Source organism: Lithobates pipiens, unplaced genomic scaffold (genome assembly GCF_037356315.1).
Source record: "Lithobates pipiens isolate NorthernLeopardFrog02 unplaced genomic scaffold, aLitPip1_a1.2 Scaffold_13, whole genome shotgun sequence".
NCBI lineage: Eukaryota > Metazoa > Chordata > Amphibia > Anura > Ranidae > Lithobates > Lithobates pipiens.
The window spans coordinates 92,784,929-92,808,662 of NW_027507718.1; the positions used below are offsets into that span (position 1 = coordinate 92,784,929).

Consider the following 23,734-nt stretch of genomic DNA (forward strand, 5'->3'; position numbering starts at 1 on the left):
TATCACATATCCCTCTCCATCACATACCCTCCTCACACATCCCCCTTCATCACAAATCCTCCCTCATCACAGATCTCTCCACTATTACAGACTCCCCTCATCACAGATCCCCATCACAGATGTCCCTCATCACAGACCATCCCATCACAGAGCCCTCTCCATCACAGATACCCCCACCCCAGACCCCCCTCATCACAGATCCTCCCTCATCACAGACTCCCCTCATCCCAGACTCATCTCATCACAGATGACCTTCATAATAGACTCCTCTCCATCACAGATCCTCCCACCACAGACTCCTCTCCATCACAGATTCCCCTCATCAGAGAGACCCCTATCACAGACTCCCCTCATCACATACCATCCCATCACAGATCCCCACATCACAGACTTCTCTCCATCACAGTTCCCCTCCACCCCAGACCCCCCTCATTACAGATCCCCCTCATCACAAACTCCCCCCATCACAGATCCCCCCACTATCACAGACATCCCTCATCACTGATCCCCCATCACAGACTCTCCTCATCACAGACCATCCCATCAAAGATCCCCCCATGATCAATACCCCAGACCCCCCTCATCACAGACTCCCACCCTTTAAAGACCTCTCACCATCACAGATATCCCCCACTCCAAACCCCCCTCATCACAGACCCCCATCAATATTACAGACTGCCCCCTTCCATAAGATCGCAGCACTCCCCCTCCCATACCTTATTTACTCTAGACGGGAAGCATGACAGATCTGGACAAAGGGCAGGACTTTTCACGTTAAAGGCAGGTAATTGACTGCTGGGACCGGCCCACTGTCTAGTAACCAATCACCCGCTTCTTGAAAAGTCCCACCCTTTGTCCGGACCTGCCATGCTTCCCGCCTTGTGTAAATAAGGTATGGGAGGGGGAGTGCTGCTATCTTACAGAAGGGACAGACCCGCCACACCTGCTGGGCCAGATGGAGGAAAGCTGTACATCTAATATGGTGCTGGTGGTGCTGCAAAAAAAATATTTTTGGGAGTCAATTTGCCCAATGGACCCAGCGGGTCCCATGGTAAGACCGGCCCTGAACAGGGGAAATAATATGAGGGAGACGTCTGCGCTCTATATTGTCTACAGAGAATCTTAGCTGCAGCTACAGTGTGACCTGAAACATTTAGCAGTGGTATTGTTACCACTGCTAAATGTGACAGTTTCCTCCTGGTTGTTACGGAGATGGATCTGCTTCTGCATGCAGCCTGAATGGCTATAAAATGGTAGGGATGAGCATGAAGCTACCTCTCCCTGAACAGTACCAAACCACAAGCCCTCAACATGGGGCTGTACCTTGCAATGGGATATCCCCTGGTAAGGCACATTGTTCCCATGCTAATGAGGATAAGTTCCATTTCCCCACAACCCTGGGACAAAGGTAAACAACAATAAAAATATTGTTGGTAAATATCGCAAATAATCCTGTGGTATTCTGTTAAATCCAATTCACAAAAAGAAACAGATGGTGGCGGAAACCAGTGTGGTACCATAAAGAGGGGCTTATTCAAACCCTCAAAAAGGGGCATTCTAACTATTTTTATTTTATTAAATCAAAACGGCATGAAGTGCAGTGCAAATTAAATGTAAACATCGGCTGAAATTTAACATCAAGAACTAGTTTTTTTTTAAAAGTGCAAAATTTGAGTATATCAACCATGACATTTACTCCAGCTAAAAGTGACCTGTTAAAGGGGCCACTGTAATACTTTTAGTTATATACAGTGCCTTAAAAAAGTATTCATACCCCTTGAAATTGTCAACATTTTGTCATGGGACAACCAAAAACATAAATGTTTTTTATTGTGATTTTATGTGATAGATCAACACAAACACGGTTGGACATTCCGACTGCAAAATCCGTCGGATTTTTTGCAGATGGATTTTGGCCCAAACTTGTCTTGCATTCACGTGGTCGCACAAAGTTGGCAGAAAATCCGATCGTTCAGAACGCGGTGACATAGAACACGTATCACGGGACTTTAAAGAGGGCAGAAGCCAATAGCTTATGTCTCGTAATTTATTCTGAGCATGTGTGACACTTTGTCCATCGGAATTGTCTACACACAATTGGAATTGAAACAATCGGATCATTTTGTCGGAAAATTTTAGATCCTGCTCTCAAAATTTGTGTGTCAGAAATTCCGACAGAAAAAGTGAGTTGGAGCCCACACACGATCTGATTTTCTGACGACATGATCCAATTGCACATTTTCCGTCGGAAAATCCGACCGTGTGTATAGGGCATTAGTTGTGCATTCCACAAATATGGCCTTTATGGAAGAATGACAAGAAGAAAGCCACTGTTAAAAGAAAGCCATGATAAGTCCTGTTATTAGTTTGCAGGAAGCCATGTGGGGACACAGCAAACATGTGGAAGAAGGTGCACTGGTCAGATGAGACCAAAATTTAAAATGCTATGTGTGGTGGAAAACTAACACTGCACATCACCCTGGACACATTTTGAAACACAGTGGTGGCAGCATCATGTTGTGGGGATGCTTTTCTTCAGCATGGACAGGAAAGCTGGTCAGAGTTGATGGGAAGATGGATGGAGCCAAATTTTTAGAAGAAAGCCTGTTAGAGTCTGTAAAAGACTTGAGACTGGGGCAGAGGCTCACCTTCTAGCAGGACAATGACCCTAAACATACAGCCAGAGCTACAATGGAATGGTTTAGATCAAAGCATATTCATGTGTTAGAATGGCCCAGTCAAAGTCCAGACCTAAATCCAATTGAGAATCTGTGGCAAGACTTGAACATTGCTGTTCACAGACACTCTCCATCTAATCTCACAGAGTTTGAGCTATTTTGCAAAGAAGAATGGGCAAAAAATGTCACTCTCTAGATGTGCCAAGCTGGTAGAGACATACCAGCAAAAGCTGGTTCTACAAAGTATTGACTCAGGGGGGCTGAATATAAATGCACCCCACACTTTTCACATATTTATTTGTAAAGAATTTTTATTTGTAGAAAAAATTTTTAAAAACATTTATAAGTTTCCTTCCACCTCACAATTATGTAGCACTTTGTGTTGGTCTATCACATAAAATCCCAATAAAATAACATTCATGTTTTTGGTTGTAACATGACAAAATGTGGGAAATGGCAAGGGGTATGAATACTTTTTGAAGGCACTGTACACCATTACAACAAGTTAAACTTTGATAGGAACATGAAAAATAAATAGAAACATTGAAAAAAATTTTTTTTAAATATAGTCAAGTTTTTTTTAGTTTCCACATTGGGCCAAAACATAGAACAATCTAGTAAAGAGCACGTTAACAGCTCTAAGTAGACAGTTACAAAAAAAACAAACAAAAAAAAAAACACAAATTTTTATGACGGTATGGCATGATGGATTTAGTAAAGGTGGGCAACATAGCTTAAGTTAACAGCTATTTTCAGGCAATAGATCCACATGAAAAAAACAAGCATCAGGAGACATGCATTTGGGAAGGTAGTTCAAATTTCAATGCCTCCAAATACAGATTACTGTAAACAAAGTTAGATTAAAGCGGAGGTCCACCCTAAAGTGGACCTCCGCTCATCGGAACCCTCCCCCCCCTCCGGCGCCACAATTGGCACCTTTCAGGGGGGAGGGGGGTGCAGATACCTGTACAGTACAGGTATTCTGCACCCACTTCCGGGATAGCTCTCTGCGGAAAGGGGCGTAGATTACGCCCCTTTCCGCAAGTGCCCGCCCCTTTCCGCAAGTGCCCCGCTGCCTGCTGGGAAACACACAGATCCCAGAGGCAGCGGGGACCATCCTTATTGCGCAGTGCGATTCGCGCATGCGCAGTAGGGAACCGGGAAATGAAGCCGAAAGGCTCCATTTCCTGATTCCCATACCCAAGATGGCGGCGGCAGCACCCGACAAGACGATCTAGAGATCGGCTTCGGGTGCCGACATCGCGGGCGCGCTGGACAGGTAAGTGTCACTATTTTAAAAGTCAGCAGCTGCAGTATTTGTAGCTGCTGGCTTTTAAAAAAAAAAAAAAAAAACGGGGGGCGTGGCTAGCCGCGGAGCGAGATGGCCGCCTGAGATCTGAGCTCCGCTCCATGGCAGGCCTACGAAGCGGCTTATCAGCGACGGACCTTCTCTCTCTCGTTCGCCAGAGAGAGGGGGGTTGAGGGACACACAGCGGCATGCCCGGACGCCGCCATCCACCTCCGCAACCGCGCCGGGTGACCGAGTTCTTCGGCCGCATGGATCATCAATCCAGCCAAGATGGCACCGATCGGGCTGGCAGTGACACAGGCCCTGCGCCTCACAGATCCGCACGAGCCTCCCCGCAGCCTGCACCTCCAGCACACTCACCGCAAGCCCTCAGCAACAGAGAGGACACAGAGGAGATGGATAGCCTCCCTCCATCTAATCACACAGGGGATGTACCACAGGAGAGAGGTAAGAGACTGGCCTCCTCCCCATGCAACTCTCCTCACAAATCTCACTTGGCTAAAAAACACCATGGCACTGACCCTGGTACTGCTCATGCTGCAACAACCCCATTGTCTACCCTGGCCACCATACCTGTGACTGATAATCCTGTGTCTGAGTGCATGCTCAAATCCATGTTACTCACCCTGCAGAAAGACCTCCACAGGGAACTACAGCTCTCCCTATCCCAAGTGCATGACCGACTGGAATGTTTGGAAGACAGGGCAGACATAACGGATGAGCACGTTTCTGATATGAGTAAAGCTCACAACGAACTTCTTGATGCTCACGAACACCACACGGAAGAAATTCAGAAAATTAAATTAAAGCTCGCAGACCTCGAAGACAGGTCCAGACGTAACAACATAAAATTTAGGGGGATCCCTGAAGCTGTACTACCCACTGACTTGCCAAATTACCTCCATCAACTTTTCCTCGCCCTGCTCCCTAATCTCACACCCCATGATCTGATTATTGACCGAGCACATAGGATTGCTAAACCTGACCATCTTCCAGCTGACACACCCCGTGACGTCCTGGCCAGGATCCATTTTTACCAGATTAAAGAGCAGCTACTCCGCACAGCCAGGAATCTGCGACATCTACCAGCTCCCTACAACAATCTGGCCCTTTTTGCGGATCTGTCTCCCGCCACCATGGAGCTCCGCAGATCATTCTCACCGGTCACATCCCTACTCCAGGAACACAATATTGCATATAAATGGGGCTACCCGACCAAATTATTAGTCACCTACCAACAAAAATTGGTACCGATTCTGTCTCCCAAAGATGGCTATAAAAAGCTAACTAACTGGGGCCTACTCCCCATTCGCACAAAACCACAAGTGCAGGAGAAGCACTCTGCTGGATTGGCATATCCACCCCGACGACCTTCAAACGGACGGGATAAAGTCTGATGTCTCTTCAGGTTCAACAGTGCCCTTTGCACGCGCAGGCCTGCCTGGGCGACCGTTAAGTTTCACACTCCCGACGATAGAAAGTGTGCTACGCACACTGCTGTATACTTCCTCTTTTTTTTTTGTTAGTGCACAAGTTCAGGTATCTTAAATACAGCACTTCTGTTCTTATCTGTTCTTATTTTTATTCTTTTTTTTAATTTTTCTGTTATTGTTACATTGTTCGCAACTGCTTTATTGTTGACCCACTGGTATCTGTATCTTTGTGACGACTCACCTGGTCCCTGAGACTAGTCTCCTTATTACATACCTCCAGCAGTAGACTATGCTGTGACCCTCGTCCTGTTCTGGTTTGCAGGCCGAGGCTCACAGTTGGTGAAGTGTATATGCTTAACTGAACAGTTGTCATATCTACACAGTATATTATTTTGTTCTCTATCTCTTGTGGCCGCGCTCGACGTCTGTGCACAGCTCGAACTACTCTCCCATCATGCCACTCAAGATAGTTTCCCTCAATGTCAAAGGACTCAATTCCCCTTTTAAAAGAAACCTCCTTTGGAAAGAGGCTTGCAAACAGCAAGCTGATATACTTTGTGTACAAGAAACACATTTTCTAAAATCTAACCCTCCCAAATGCTCACACAATAATTATTCCCACTACTTCTTCTCTAATCATAGCCAGAAAAAAAGATGCGGAGTGATGATAGCCATCAAATCCACTTTGAGCTTTGTCCAGCATCACATTGAATCAGACGAGGATGGTAGATATATAATATTGACGGCTACCATAGACAGTCACCAAGTTACACTGGTGAATGTCTATGCACCCAATACCTCCCAGAAAAAATTCTATAAACAACTAAAGGCCAAATTACACCTACTCAACCCTGACTCCCTTGTTATTTGCGGAGATTTCAATGCTGTTCCAGACCCATTACTAGACTCCTCCAACCCCGGAAGGAAAGAAACCTCTGCTCTTTCCGCGTTTATGGACTCTGAGAACTTACCGTATATACTCGAGTATAGGCCGACCCGAATATAAGCCGAGGCCCCCAATTTACCCCCAAAAAAACTGGCAAACTTATTGACTCGTGTATAAGCCGAGGGTGAGACATGCCTGTCCATCCCTGTGTGTGTGTCCGTCCATCCCTGTGTGTCCGTCCATCCCTGTGTGTCCGTCCATCCCTGTGTGTCCGTCCATCCATCCCTGTGTGTGTGTGTGTCCATCCATCCATCCATCCCTGTGTGTGTGTGTGTCCATCCATCCATCCATCCCTGTGTGTGTGTGTGTCCATCCATCCATCCATCCCTGTGTGTGTGTGTGTGTCCATCCATCCATCCATCCCTGTGTGTGTGTGTCTCCATCCATCCATCCATCCCTGTGTGTGTGTGTCTCCATCCATCCATCCCTGTGTGTGTGTGTCTCCATCCATCCATCCATCCCTGTGTGTGTGTGTCCGTGTGTGTGTGTGTGTGTGTGTGTGTGTGTGTGTGTGTGTGTGTGTGTGTGTCCAGCCTACCTGTGTCCCGAGCCCGTGCCTTGCCTCCTTGCCTCCGTCCCGTGCCGTGCCTTGCCTCCTTGCCTCCGTCCCGTGCCGTGCCGTGCCTCCGTCCCGTCCCGTCCCGTGTCGTGCCTTGCCTCCATCCCGTGCCTTGCCAGGATCGCCGCTCTTCGTCGGCGCCTCGGCGGCCATTCTATCCTTCAAACGCCGCGCCTCCGCCTCCGCCTTCGCCTGTGATAGGCGGAACACTGAATTTCCCAGCAGCCTGTGTTCCGCCTATCACGGACATCGTCTCATCCTCGTCCGTAGTACGAGGATGAGACGATGTCCGTGATAGGCGGAACACAGGCTGCTGGGAAATTCAGTGTTCCGCCTATCACAGGCGAAGGCGGAGGCGGAGGCGCGGCGTTTGAAGGATAGAATGGCCGCTGTCTGTCTGCTCGACACGCTGATCGAGCAGGCAGACAGCGATGACTCGAGTATAAGCCGAGGGGGGCACTTTCAGCCTCAAAAGAGAGGCTGAAAATCTCGGCTTATACTCGAGTATATACGGTATATGATCCATGGAGATGTGCACACGATATTGAGCGCGACTACACCTTTTATTCCCACCCTGGTAATTCTTACTCTCGGATTGATCTCTTTCTAACGAACAAAAAAGTACTATTGGCTTCCACAGACTCTCAGATTGGCACGATCACATGGTCTGACCATGCACCAATCTCATTGATCCTATTTCCTCAAGCTTGCCCCACTAATCACTCTATTTGGCGGATGAACTCATCTCTACTCACTAACCAATCATATGAGCATGTCATAAAATCCGAGATTGAGAGTTACTTTGAACACAATTGTGCATCAGTAGCCAACTAGGCTATAGTTTGGTTGGCGCACAAAGCTTCTCTACGGGGGCTCTTTATAAAATTGGGAGCTCAAGAACGCAAGAAACGTTCTGCAGCAGTGGATAAACTCCTACAGCAGATCCAATCATTAGAAAGGACCCATAAAGCCAGTCCCACTAAAATAGTGTTAGACTCCCTATGTGAACGAAGAAGGGAACTTACTGAACTACTCAACCACAAATTTGACTATTATATCAAAAGACTAAAACTGAAATCTTATGCCTACAGTAATAGATCAGGAGCCTTCCTAGCTAAACAGGTCAAACAACAACAGCGTAAATCGAAAATCCCATACCTTCTAAATTCCAAGGGGGTACGCATGACTAGCCCCTTGGACATAGCTAATACATTTGCATCCTTTTATTCCGATCCCTACAATCTTCAAAAGACGATGCCAAATCCTCCAATTGACCCTATCGCTATAGACTCCTTCTTGTCCTCAATACAACTGCCTTCCTTGACCCCGACTCAACTATTAGACCTGTCTGCCCCTTTCTCGATTCATGAGATCCAGACCGCTATCAAATCCCTCCCCTTGCACAAAGCACCAGGCCCCGACGGATTCGTTAATGAATACTATAAGCACTTTTCTGACATCCTTGCCCCCCACCTATGCGCTACATTCAATCAGTACGCATCCTCGGGTACAATGCCTAAGGAATGTCTAGAAGCCCTCATTGTAACCCTACCCAAACCAGGTAAAACTGCAGATTCACCAGGGAATTTCAGACCCATATCGCTCCTGAACACGGACACTAAAATATACGCTAAACTAATAGCTCTCCGTATATCTACGGTGATGACCCAGCTGATCCATATTGATCAGGTGGGCTTCATCCCTGGCAGACAGACCTCAGACGGCACTCGCCGCTTTATAGATATTATCCAGTGGGCAGAACACTCCAAAACGCCTTCTCTGCTTCTTTCTCTAGACGCAGAGAAGGCGTTTGATAGGGTGCATTGGAAATATTTAGAAGCCGTTCTACAAAAATTTGGTATCTCTGGCACGCTTCTGAGCGCCATTTTAAGTCTCTACACAAACCCCAGCGCAAGAGTATGGACGTCGGGAGTCCTATCGGACCCCTTTTATATTACCAACGGAACGCGACAGGGGTGCCCTCTCTCACCCCTGATTTTCGCCATGGTTATGGAACCGTTAGCACAACACATCCGTTCTGACCCCGAAATCTCAGGTATCACTATAGGACCAACAGAACATAAAATAGGCTTATATGCAGACGACGTGATCATATCGCTCTCCGACCCGCATCGCTCACTGTCTGCTGTGACCCAAACTCTAGATCGGTTCAGTGCAATATCTTTATACAAAGTGAACCATAGCAAATCCTTAATGTTAGCAGTAGGCATAGACAAACCAACTATCCAACGAATATCTGCCTCTTCTTCCTTTTCCTGGTCCAAAAACAACACTTTAACATACTTAGGAATCCATCTGACAGCCTCTAGCAAACTTCTTCTGCAAACTAATTTTGCGGCCCTCGTAGAGAAGCTCCATAAACTATCACAAGAACTGAACCACCCATTTGTATCATGGGCTGGTAGAATTGCTCTGGTTAAAATGTTTTTGCTGCCACATGTTTTATATCTCTTTCGTAATTTACCGGTGCCATTCCTTTCAACGCATCTGAAGTCTCTTCAATCCATTTTCCATGCTTTTATCTGGCAACGCAAAAAGCCTAGGATCAAGAAACAACACCTGATGACCTCAACAAGTTTGGGAGGTCTAGGTACCCCAAACGTTGTCCTTTATTATAAAGCAGTACTTTTAGATCAACTTAAACTTTGGTGGGACAGATCTACCCCCTCTAACTGGGCCCAGATAGAAGCAACAATGCTTCCTGCTGAACCTAAATTAATTCTAGCTGCTTCACTTCTGACACCCGGAATACATCATTATCCTCTAAGCACTATTTCTGCCTCCCTGAGAGTCTGGACCTCTCTGCCTCAACTGTCAGGTGGCATACCCCACTCTATGCTGCCGTTTATACCTACCCAATCGCTCCAGTTAGTCCTCCCTGATCTTCCACTTCAACCGTGGATTGAGGCTGGTATCTCAGATCTCGGAAAATTTTTCTCGGGTCCACAACTGAAATCTTTCGCTACATTACAAATCTCATACAACATCTCTGCCAAATCCTTTTACATGTACCTGAGGATCAGATCTCTATTCAATAAAATTGACTGGTCGGACCAATCTGGAACTTTGCGCAATACGCTTGCATATTTCAATCTGAAGAACCATGTCTGCAAGGGCATCTCCTATTTCTATAAAGAACTATCTCGATCCTCAAAAAATGCAATCCAACCGCTAATTCTCCGATGGACTGCACACGCTCCGTCAAACTCATCTCCAGAAGCATGGCTTCACGCTCTCCTGTTACCTGCTAAACTATCAAAGAGTGCAACTCACTGGGAGTCGCTACAAAAACTCTTTCATCATTGGTACTATACACCCGACAGGTTGGCCAAGATGTTCCCGAATACATCACCTCTCTGTTGGAGGGGATGTGGATCCATAGGGTCCTGTTATCATATTTGGTGGGAATGTCCATCTCTCAGAGTTTTTTGGTCCCAACTCCAAGCTGTTCTTCAATCACTTGTCTGTAACACTTTACCTATCTCTCCTTTGGATCTCCTTTTTGGACTATCAATTCCATCTTGGCCCAAGAAAGTCCACACAGTGTCCACCCATGTTCTCATTGCTGCGAGATTAGCGATTGCTCGCAAATGGAAAAGCCCTGACCCACCGGTCCTCCAAGATGTACTATCAATCTTGAACACCAACTTTATTATGGAACACAACTTCTCTAAAGCTCACCTTACCACGACTAGGTTTCTCAGGGACTGGGATCCGTGGATTAAAGATCCGCGGAGTAAACAACTCATATGACCTGGACCTCAACACTACCCAGTGGTCGGTTCTGTTCTGTTTTCTGGTTTATATTATACTTTTATTGTTTTACACCATAAACTTCATTGACGAATGCAGACATTTCTTAAAGTTATATGTTTAACAAACACAATGCATTGTAAAATTCGCTATGATTGCTACCTATTCCTTCCATCGAATCTTACGTTGTTGCTATTCTAACAAGTACTTCCTTGTTGAGAAGCATGTTACCAGTAGTAACGCAACATGGTATTGCTATTTAGATATTCTTTATTGACCTACGTGTATATCGCTATAATGGCGTGTAATTGTTCTTTTTTTTTTTTTTGCTTTGTTTCTGTACTGACATATCCTGTACAATTTGTATCTTAAGTAAGAAAACCTTAATAAAACTTTAAGTTGAAAAAAAAAAAAAAAAAAAAAAAAAAAAACGCGGAGTCCCGCGGACTCCCGCTTTAAAACATTTTTTTTGCAAAAGAAAGATAACAAACATGTTAAAACATAAAATGTTATAAGGAAATTACCTTCAACAACCCTTAACCCCCAACATGCACAATAAATTACCGCATGAGAAAATGTGGTAGTAACAATCAATCGAAAAAATACCGCATTCGTTATTTAACGCTAAATTGTTAGTGAATTGAGCTTTCACAACTGATTTACTGCATGCATTATTTTACCGCATTTTATTTGCCGTTATTTAACTCTTGGTGAATTGACCCCTTTATGACAAATCCTTCCATTTAAAAAATTCACCAATCATGGCCACTTCATCCAGTGTTGAATATCCATGTCATTTATGATGATAAATTAATAACAATGTGAAAATAAAAAGGGATAATGAGATGAAATGAGATGAGATAAGATGAGAGAAACATGAAGAAAACAATGTACATATGTAAGGAAAAAAAATAAGACATAAAACATAGAAACGTAGAGCATGAGCTGTTCTGCCAAATGCTGGTAATTTTTTACCCATGGACAAATATTGTAAGAGTTAGATATGCAATATATGTTTTTTTGTTTTTTTTTAACCTATATAGGGATGAATTGAATTGCCCTGGATTCGGTTCAAGCAGAGTTTAGCAAACTTTAAAGAGGTTTGGATGCCAAACCCAAACCCCAATATAATCTGTCAAAATAAAAATGCATAATTTCTTTAAATTACATGCCTGGTGCCCTATTCCTGCCTGTGAATGGGGTGCATCTTTATGATGTACAGAAAGTGCTGGAGAAGCACTTACAATTACAATGCAATTCTATATATCTTGAGAGCCCTGTGGAAGGGTCTGGGAGCTGTTTTATGTCTTTGTAAATGTCACTTTTGCCATAGAACATCGTACTGGAAGAATGAAAAAAAAATTGCATTAAGTCTACCCCAAAATACATACCAGACCCTTTGAGTCTGCTATGGATTAAGGGGGGTACCTCATGGAAATAAGAAAAAAAATGCATGAGATCGCCCTATAAATCTGTACCAGATCTTTAATCCAAATATGCAGCCTGGTTGGCCAGGGAAGGGGGGGTCAAGAATGTATCCTCCCTCCTAACCCATAACAGGCCACATGATCTCAACATGGTAGGGCCCCTTCCCCAAAAACCTGTTCAGTAGTTGTGGAGTTCTTTGGGTGAGGAACTTATTGGAATCTGAAAGCCCCTTTAATAATGAGGGTCCACATATACCATCCCTTTGTGAATGAATAAGGGGTATATAATGTGGTATCCCAACCTCATTCACCAAAAAAGATATACCATAGAAAGAAATATAACTTGATTTTATATCAGCCATAATTGGCTGATATGAATCCAGTGAACATTCACATTACTAAGTAAACAGTCTTTGCTCTATTAGCAAGTGATTAAATATTGCTGCTTCTATGTAAATACATAATTCTAACCTTTTCATAGCAATGTTAAAGAATTTTAACACACTTAAATAAGATTACTTACATCAAGTGGATCTTTTTTACATGTGTTTATAAAAAAAATACACGAAAAGTAATAACTGGCTTAAAGAAGTAAAAAAAAAAAAAAAACATTCCACTCTGGGGATCTATGTACATTACAAGGATTTTAACAAATGTTGTTGCAGATGCCTACCCTTTGTTATTCTGAAGATATCCCTGTGTGTCTGTCTGTGCCCATGTGGAAAGTGAATCTGTTTGGTAGTGGTTTCATGATTGTCAATCAGCTGCTGCACCTGCAGGGCTCTGATAAGGAGAATTGTAGAGTCTGCATCCCTTTAGACATGATTTCCTTGGGAGTATCTCACCAAAATTACATTTTTGTTGCGGGGATGCCTGAAATCTGACTTGTATCTTAGTGAAGAATTGTGAGAAAATCATTAAGTCATTCACAAAAGCAGAAAATTCTGTGTACAGAACACCCCCCAGGCAGCCATATTGTATTGCATTTTACAGAAAATTACAAAACTGCAGACTGAAAAGGAAAGGTAAATTTTCTTTATTTTTTTAAAATTCTATTACAATATGACTTGACACAATTGTATATGCTTTTTTATTTTTTTTTTATTTGCTATTTTTTCCCCACAAAAGTGGAATTACCCTTTAATCTCCTTGGTGGTATTCCTGAGTGTGGCTTGAGGTTACATTTCAGTAACATTAGCGGTAGCCCAGAGCCACACTTGGGATTGCATCACAGTATCCAGGAGCATGTACTTACCTTGTCCCTAGGATCCTGCGATGTTCTCCCACTGTCTCCCGGCCAGATTCTCCGGCCAATGCTCTGTATGTTCCAGCTTCTGTTCCCTGTGAGCGTTGCGACGGCAGCAATTTCAAAAAGTATAAAATACAACACATACACAAGACATAATAAATATTATAATGAAATATTTGCACTTAGAAAACAACAAAGAATTTGATGAAACTACTCATCCTGCACCAAAACTCAAGAAAATGTGGAAAGTATCTAAAATGATTCTAAAAAATGTCCAACATGTGCCAGAAAGAGACATCAGCATAGATGAAAGTCTACTGGCCTACAAGGGAAAGCTTAGCTGGATACAGTACATTGCATTAAAGAGAGCACGATTCGGCATAAAATCCTTTATGCTATGCTGGCTACATTTGACATTAAGTCCTCATGCACACAGACGTTTTAAAAAACTGGCTGCAAAACTAGCTCCTACACCTTGAAAAATCAGCATTAAAAACTCGATTTTTACCGCGTTTTGCATTGGCGTTTTTGCGCGTTTTTGCGCGTCAGCGTTAAGTAGCGTTTTTTAAAAATAAACACATCCAGATGGCTATAGCACTTCCAAATTTCCCACAATGCCACAGAAAACAAAGAAAATGTGTTGCAGAGCATGTGTCGGTGCCATTTTGGTAGGAGAGAGAGAGAGAGGAGAGAGCATTTCGGAGTCTTTTGGAGTTAGTTAATTTTCCTGAGTAGTATGGATCCTACTGTCCAGAAAATTGATGAGGCAATCCTCCTGATTATCTTGCGGAGGCAGCGGAGAAGGAGACAAGAGGAGGAGAGAAGAAGCAGACGTCAGTTTTGGGTGCATCCTATGGTATCCAATCGATTGTCTACGGGATACTTTGCCAATATTTATTACCAACTGCGCTCATATCCGGCAAAATTCTTTAACTTTACGAGGATGTCAGTGCCGCTCTTTGAGGAACTGTTGGAGAGGCTTAGGCCAAGGCTAACAAGGATGGACACTGTGATGCGTAGGTCTGTGTCACCGGAGGAACGGCTGCTAGTGACACTCAGGTAAGTGAATACACATATAGGTTAGGGTTAGTGAATAGGGTCGGGGATAGGGTTAGGAGATGGGGTTAGCTGGTCCAGTTTTTGCCTGCTCCTCCTGGGGCTGCATATTATGAGTGGCTCCCACCATCCCTGTGCTGTGCTGACTTCCTCCTGTGGCTGTACCTCTGCTGTGCTCATTATGAGGGGTTTCCACCATTCCTGTGCTGTACTGACATACTGAGCACAGCAGGGGTACAGCCCCAGGAGGAAGTCAGCACAGCACAGGGATGGTGGGAACCCCTCATAATAAGCAGCCCCAGGAGGAAGTCAGCACAGCACAGGGATGGGGGGAGCCCCTCATAATAAGCAGCCCCAGGAGGAAGTCAGCACAGGGATGGTGGGAGCCCCTCATAATGAGCACAGCAGAGGTACAGCCCCAGGAGGAAGTCAGCACAGCACAGGGATGGTGGGAGCCCCTCATAATAAGCAGCCCCAGGAGGAAGTCAGCACAGGGATGGTGGGAGCCCCTCATAATGAGCACAGCAGAGGTACAGCCCCAGGAGGAAGTCAGCACAGCACAGGGATGGTGGGAGCCCCTCATAATAAGCAGCCCCAGGAGGAAGTCAGCACAGGGATGGTGGGAGCCCCTCATAATAAGCAGCCCCAGGAGGAAGTCAGCACAGCACAGGGATGGTGGGAGCCCCTCATAATAAGCAGCCCCAGGAGGAAGTCAGCACAGGGATGGTGGGAGCCCCTCATAATAAGCAGCCCCAGGAGGAAGTCAGCACAGCACAGGGATGGTGGGAGCCCCTCATAATAAGCAGCCCCAGGAGGAAGTCAGCACAGGGATGGTGGGAGCCCCTCATAATAAGTAGCCCCAGGAGGAAGTCAGCACAGGGATGGTGGGAGCCCCTCATAATGAGCACAGCAGAGGTACAGCCCCAGGAGGAAGTCAGCACAGCACAGGGATGGTGGGAGCCCCTCATAATAAGCAGCCCCAGGAGGAAGTCAGCACAGGGATGGTGGGAGCCCCTCATAATAAGCAGCCCCAGGAGGAAGTCAGCACAGCACAGGGATGGTGGGAGCCCCTCATAATAAGCAGCCCCAGGAGGAAGTCAGCACAGGGATGGTGGGAGCCCCTCATAATAAGCAGCCCCAGGAGGAAGTCAGCACAGCACAGGGATCGTCGATGCAACGACAAGTGATCCGAAATTCGTAAACAAAAGTTTCATATTGCGTACAAAATTCGGACGCATGGCAATTCATATTTTGGATCCTCCCAAACTTACGAATTTTGGGAAATTCGTATGAATTTGAGATTCGTATGAAACGAATCGCACATGTCTAATAGGGTTAGGAGATATGGTTAGGAGATAGGGCTAGGGGATAGGGTTAAGGGTAGGGTTAGTACTTATTTGTATGCTTTTCTCTTTAATAACTCAAATTTTTATGTTATCTTAGGTTCCTTGCCACAGGACAGAGTTATGCCACGTTACACCATTACTTCCTTCTTGGCCTCACAACGGTGTCAAAAATAATAAAAGAAACATGTGTGGCAATATGGGAGGAATTGCATGACATTGTAATGCCAGAGCCAACAGAAGACATCTGGGAATCAGTTGCCGATACTTTTTGGGAGAAAACTCAGTTCCCAAATTGTATCGGTGCCCTTGATGGGAAACATATCAGGGTGAAGAAACCTCCCCACTCTGGATCATCGTATTTCAATTACAAAAAATATTTTTCGGTGGTCCTCCTGGCATTGTCCGATGCACACCTTAAATTTATTTGTGTTGATGTGGGAGCATATGGAAGCCATGGAGACGCCAGGATATTCCGTGAGTCAGCCTTCGGGCGTCGTCTTCATGAGGGACGACTCAATATTCCTGAAAGCAGGCCTCTACCCTGCACTGATGAACCCAGTTTGCCATTAGTCATGGTGGCAGATGAGGCTTTTGGACTGGCAGAAAATGTTATGAGGCCATACAGTGGCTATGGTCTCAGCCACCGCCAAAAGATCTTCAATTATAGGCTCAGCCGTGCACGCCGTGTTGTAGAATGTGCATTCGGGGTGTGCACGGCCAAATGGCGAGTTTTGCTTACAAGTATGCAACTCGATGTGGAAAACGCCATTAAAGTCATCCTAGCATGTTGCGTTCTGCATAATTTTCTGCGGGACAATGACAGGAGCAATGTTGATCTGGAGCCCACAAAGCAACTTCACAGGGTTCAATTTATGGACTTGCGTTCAACTGCACGTGTCATGAGCATCCGAAACCAATTTGCAGAATTTTTTGAATCCCCTGATGGAGAGGTATCATGGCAGAATGATTATGTGTAAAGAAAAAATTTAAATACATCTAGTTTTGCCTCCTTTTGATTTGTAAATAAAGAATTTTGAAATTGAAGTTCGTTTATGTCCATTTTTCAACGATGGTTCAACAAGTCCATAAGAGTCTGCCTTCGTGTCAAGCGTAGGCTAAGCCCAAAAAGGGCTAGCTTACACTTGTCAGAAGGCAGAATGCAGTGGCGGCTGGTGCTCCATTTTTGGGGGGGGCTGGTTTGGGCATTCTTTGCGCCCCCCGTGGTCACTCGTCCGCAATAGGGCCTACAGATAGTTTGATAAATAGACAGAGAAATTAGATGAATGGACACATGGATGGATAGATAGACACTGGGTGGGAGGGATGGATGGATAGACAAATAGATACTGGAGGGAGGGATGGATGGATAGATACTGGGTGGGAGGGGATGGATGGATGGACACTGAGTGAGTGGGATGGATGGACAGTGAGTGAGATAGATGGATAGACCGTGAGTGGGTGGGATGGACGGACAGTGAGTGAGTGGGATGGATGGACAGTGAGTGGGATGGATGGATGGACAGTGAGTGGGTGGGATGGATGGACAGTGAGTGGGATGGATGGATGGATGGATGGATGGACAGGGAGGGGGATGGATGGATAGTGAGTGAGTGGGATGGATGGACAGTGAGTGAGTGGGATGGATGGATGGATGGACAGGGAGTGGGATGGATGGACAGTGAGTGGGATGGATAGATGGATGGACAGTGAGTGAGTGGGATGGATGGACAGTGAGTGGGTGGGATGGATGGACAGTGAGTGGGATGGATGGATGGATGGACAGGGAGTGGGATGGATGGACAGTGAGTGGGATGGATAGATGGATGGACAGTGAGTGAGTGGGATGGATGGACAGTGAGTGGGATGCATGGACAGGGAGTGGGATGGATGGATAGTGAGTGAGTGGGATGGATGGACAGTGAGTGAGTGAGTGGGATGGATGGACAGTGAGTGGGATGGATGGATGGATGGACAGGGAGTGGGATGGATGGACAGTGAGTGAGTGGGATGGATGGATGGACAGTGAGTGAGTGGGATGGATGGACAGTGAGTGAGTGGGATGGATGGATGGATGGACAGTGAGTGAGCGGGATGGATGGATGGTCAGTGAGTGAGTGGGATGGATGGATGGACACACACAGATCAGTGATGAGGACTTACATGTCTGTTAATGAGGCTCTGTCCTGAGCAGTAATCCATGGCTAGTGATAGGCAGCTGTGACTCCTCCTCTGCCCCATACGCTGGCTGTGGTCCTCTGCCCCATACGCTGGCAGTGGTCTTATCTTCAGTCACACAAGGCTGGTCTCCTTATATTATATATATTATCTCCTTATATATTTGGGTACAGTGTTGCATGACTGAGTAATTGTCATTCAAAGTGTGAGAGCACCGAAAGCTGAAAATTGGTCTGGTCAGGAAGGGTGTTTAAGTGCCCAGTAAGCAAGTGGTTAAAGGGCCATTTGAAGAAAAAGACATTTTTTATTTTTTATTTTTTATTTTTCATTTTTTTTTTTGTGACTGATTACCTGGAGGGGGGCGGCGCCCGGGCACCCCCTATGGACGAGCCGCCACTGGCAGAATGCCAAAGAGTCTTTTGCACTCTGCCTTCGTTTCAAGGAGAGTGCAAAGGTGTGCTGTTGTGCATCAAAGAAAACACAAATTTAACTAATGTATTTTCAACCAAAAAAAAGATTTAATTAGAACAAAGATCATTAGCAAAATGGTTTTAGATCACAACTGTTGAAAGGTGGGGGTGGATGCTTGCTCACGGGCATGTGGGGATTGGGGACGGGGTAATTCTTGGGGCTGGCGTGGCTGCACAAAATCCTGCTGGTAGCGGGGTACAGGGTATGAGGGAGGACAATGGGAGGTGGAAGGTGGAAAATCACTGTAGGGGTGTGGGGTGTAGAATTGGATCTGGGATGGCATAGGTGGTGGTTGGCGTTGAGGAGGAGGATGATATTGAGAGGGGGGTGCTAGCACTGCTGAGGTCCCAGGGGCCATTGGGGGATCATGAGAAGCATATGGATCGCTTGGCATTGCCCCACCAGTTATTTTGGCATGCCTGAACTGTGTAGCAATGGCATATAAGCGATCCATACACATCCTCTCTTGGTCTCCCCCAATGTCCTCCAGGATGAAGTATAGTGAGCGGCAGAAGCAGGCGCGTGAGTTGCCGCTGTCTAAAAAAACATCCATGCTGCGCCTCTCCTGCCGCACCTCCTGCAGCAGTGCTAGCACCCTGTCATCTCCCTCCGAGTTGAAGGCGCCCCTTGCTTGACGTCCACGTCCACGGCCACGGCCACGAACACCAACACCACGACCGCGCTGCTCTCCTGCTTCTTCTACGGAAACCGCTAATTCCAAGGCCCCTGATTCCTGCAAAAGAACAAAAATGTTTACATTGACATGTACATGGACAGACAGACAGTGAGATAGACAGGCAGACATAAGCAGTTACCTCATCTGGGCACTGAACACCACCCTCACTCAATGCATGAGCCGATCCAATGCTGACTAAGGGACTGTTGGAACCTTCACGTTCTTCCTCCTCTGCAGCCACCTCCCTTGTTCTGATGTTTGAAGTCGTCCTGCAGACAATACAAAATGTAAACTTAACCACTTTAGCCCTGCATCATTTAGCTGGTCAAAGACCAGAGCATTTTTTGCAATTTTGCACTGCGTTGCTTTACTGACAATTTTGCGGTCATGCGACGTGGCTTCCAAACAATATTGATGTCCTTTTTTGCCATCAAATAGAGCTTTCATTTTGTGATATTTGATAAGCTCTGCGGTTACTAAAAAAACAGCACTAATTTTGAAAAAAACGCATTATTTTTAAATTTTTGCTAGAATATCCACCAAAAATATATAAAACAAAAAATAAATTGCTCAGTACAGGTCGATACGTATACTTCTACATGTTTTTGGTTCAAAAAAATCGCAATATTGATTGGTTTGCGCAAAAGTAATAGCGTCTTCAAAATATATTTTTTTGGGGGCATTTTTTAAACAATTTTTTTTTTAATAGTAATGGCAGCGATCTGCGATTTTTTGCGTGACTGCAACATTATGGCGGACACATCTGACAATTTTGACACATTTTTGGGACCGTTGTCATTTAAAGCGATCAATGCGATTAAAATTGCAATTAAAAAATAGACTTACGGTCTGGTGTTGTTTAGCATGTTTTGCCTTAAAAATTCCAAATTAGCATGGTACACATGGGGCCTTTTTGGAGGTGCTGGTGCTCCACTGCGTGCTGCCTTTTCCTCATCTGTTAGGTCCCTCCTGACACGGTCACGTAGTGACTTCCACCTGCGCTGTAGAATTTTGCCTAAAAGAACATGGGAAAAAAGGTTTAATATGCAATCTTCATTACACTACACACAAACAGATTGTACATTCAAGGAAAATAGACTTACTAATCTCCTTTCTTTCTCCTTGTCTTTTTTCTTCCCAGCCGGGGGTTATAGCCGCACTAATTTCTTCCCATGACTTAACTTTGCGTATGTGGTCTCCATGGAATGGATGGGACACATCCCACAGTTCAGGATGGGCCTGCATTGCATTAATAAGATCCACCTGGGATACCAAACTTGCCATGTCTTCTTCTTCTCCTATCAACTACCCACAGTCACATGCCTGTGCAAAGCACTCTTGGGTAATCTATGCATAGACAGTTCCTGTTTTTGCATAAATTACATTGTCCAATCAACTTTGTGCAGCAGGAAAAATCTGGAGCTTACAAAAGTTTAAAAACGCCGCGGCTGTGTTTTTGCGCGTTTTTGCGCGTTTTTCCGACATTCGCGTTTTTTACTGCTCGAGCCCCACGCCACGGAACGCACTGGTCCTGGGTTTTTTTTACAGCTTAAAAACGCCTATGCCATTTGCAGCTCAAAAACGCCTAGGTGGGCATGAAGCCATAGACTAACATGGACAGCCGTTTTTAAGCTGCAAAAAAAGCTCAAAAAAGCGGCTGTAAAAACGTCCGTGTGCATGAGGCCTAAGTCCTGTACACTGGGAAAGGAACAAAATTCAACCCAAAATACAGAAAATATGGAAAGGCAACATCTTCCATTCTTTCACTGATTGAGCCATTGTTAATTCAGGGCTATTGCATAACAAATGACAACTTTTACACATCTCCTGAGTTTCTTCAGAAAAATAAAACAGATGCCTATGGAACCATTAGGGCTAACCGGCGTGACATGCCGCCAATGTTTGGCAATAAAAAGCCAAAGACTGGGGAAATGGTTGCCTGGTAGAAAGGCAGAATGACGGCACTGCAATGGCGTCACAAGAAAAATGTGTGCCTGATGAGTACAGTCCATAATACCTCCACTATTATGGTAGGTACAAAAGGTGGGAAAGAAATCATGAAGCCACAAGTAGTGATAGACTACAATAACACCATGGGAGGTGTTGACAGAGCTGATCAAGCAATGACATTCTATCCAGCAATGAGGAAACAGCAAAAGAAGTACTACAAGAAGATCTTCAGGCATTTACTTGAGCAATGCTTGTGGAATGCCTACATTCTGTTAAAAAAAAGTGACAAGCCTGTGATTCATTCTGACTTTATTTGGAAAGTTGCTGGACGGATCTTTGTGAACCACCAAACACCAATGGCTAGAGCTGGACGTCATGCTGCATTGTCAACCCAGAACGCCTGACTGGTTGTCACTTCATGGACTACATCCCACCAACTGAGAAAAAGTCAGCACCTACAAGGGTGTGCATGATTTGTTGCTCGAAGCAAGATGACAATGGAAAGAAATTCCGAAAGGAAACCAGGTTCCAAGTCTGACGTTCTGATTGTGATGTCAGACTTTGTGCAGTCCCATGTTTCAATTTTTTTTTATAACCAGGATGTTTACTAAACCAATATGCAGTGTCTAGTATTACAGTGACTAGTAATATTGCACCCTTGTTTGGACAAATGTCAGTGTTTTTGATTTTATTATATTATTGAATAAAATGTATTATTATTATTATCATTATTATTATTTTATTTGTTATAATTATTTGTAGTTATGTATTATATTATATTTATGATTTTGTGTTTCAAAGTTTATCATACCCGGGATGTCTACTAGACCCTTGTTTGGACATATTTAAGTGAGTTATTCCTAAGAATTGCAAGAATACAATATAAAACGGCATACAAAACAATGTACCATGTTGGCATTCAAAAATCAGACATAATCATATTGCCTGGGAGGTTAAGCAGACCTCAAGCTACAGGTAGGCCGCGTACACACGGGCGGACTGTTCGTCCAACTTTGTCCGCTGAACAGTGTTTCAGCGGACAGTCCGCTCGTGTGTGGGCTTCAGCGGACAGTCCGCTCGTGTGTGGGCTTCAGCGGACAGTTTCAGTGGACAGTCTGACGAACAAAGTTTTTCGGAATTTCCGTAAGACTGTCCGCTGAAACTTGGTTTGAGCGAACAGTCCGCTCGTGTGTAGGCTTGTTCGGCAAACTAAGTCTCGCGCATGCTCAGAAAGAATTTACACGGCGAAGGTTGCATTGCAGTGTATCGGACGCCGAATTTCTTGTCCCGTCGTACGTGCCGTTCACGTCATCGCGCAAGTTTTCAGCGGACTGTTCGTTCGTCGTGTGTGGTCAAGTCCGCTCATGCAAATTTTGAACGGACTGTTTGTCAAACTGTTTGACGAACCTAGTTGGGCGGACAGTCCGCCCGTGTGTACGCGGCCGTACAGAAACATACAATAAACATTCTTTGATCTTCCTTAATTTTTCACCCTATTCTAGACTAATAAAATATAAAATCTTACTGGTTGTTTTACTACACTTTTCCAATCATCATTGCCCTTTTCACAGTCTTATTAAATAAACGTGGTAAATCATGTTTATGTTCAATAAATCTCTAAGAGAAAAGGCAGTGCTTCTTAAAACCTTTTAATTAACTCTAACAGTTCGGATTTACTAGAGCAATTACATAAACATTCCAACAGAATATCGCTGTTCTTTTGCTAAATTGAGAGCTACAAACATAACCAGTTAGTGGTACTCGAGGAAAACAACTGGAAAACAATAGCAAACAATTTTGAAATTAGTGCAGGCGGAAAATCAGGCAGTTCACATGCTTTACTGAAGCCAATTTTGCCAATCATTTAACTTTTTTGCAGAGAGTACAACTGTGCTTTATAAAATTAGTGTTCACACTAGGAAAAATTTCAGTTCAAAGAAAAAAAAAATTAGATAATTTTCCGATTCAGCCTGTGCTAGTTTTATAAATGGCCCTTATTGTTAGGATATGCATACTCCATGCAGTACACAATAAACATGATGCAATAAATTGGTTAAGTAGTTGATGATCTTTCTTTGCAACTCTGGGCCCTTGATCTAACACCCACATAGGAGTTGTATACATGCTTTTGTTTTCTCCTCCAAACCAAAAACCAATAGGGTAAAGCATAGCTAAACTCAAAAACTATAATATAATGCTATACCAGTCCTTAGATGTGTTTTTCCTTTTTTCACTTTCTATCCCTAGGCGACTATATTCACGTCTTCTGTATCTAAGGAGGAAGCCATGATTTTTACCCAGTCTGGACTTTAAACATGTCCAAATTGGTTCATCTCTAATAAATGGAGGATAAGGAGATTAGCACAGAGATTAAAAAAAATATTGTTCTATGCTTCCAGTTTTACTCACAAGTGAGGACAAGGTGACTTCTTTTATGACAATCCACATATATTTGCCATTAGCCTGAAAAAAAAAGAAAACCAATGCAGCCACCACATCCAGGGACTGGTAAGCTGCAATATACAGCAATCTTCTTCTTTGGTTTAGTAAAAGTAAATTGGCTTTTGTAACTGGCCTTTGTATGTGAGATGAATTGGTGTTTGAGAAGAGTCAGTTTCCAACACTGAACGTAGTGGACAATTTATGTAAAGGTAAAACGTTATCTAATATGCTCTGCATAACTCA

The 23,734-nt window shown here is 44.5% G+C and overlaps 1 protein-coding gene across 1 annotated transcript in view; it reads left to right on the plus strand.

The window, feature by feature from the left end:
• Positions 1-23,734, plus strand: part of GRIN3A (glutamate ionotropic receptor NMDA type subunit 3A) — a 599,512-nt gene that overhangs the window by 418,742 nt on the left and 157,036 nt on the right. The gene's annotated exons all lie outside the window — the stretch shown is intronic.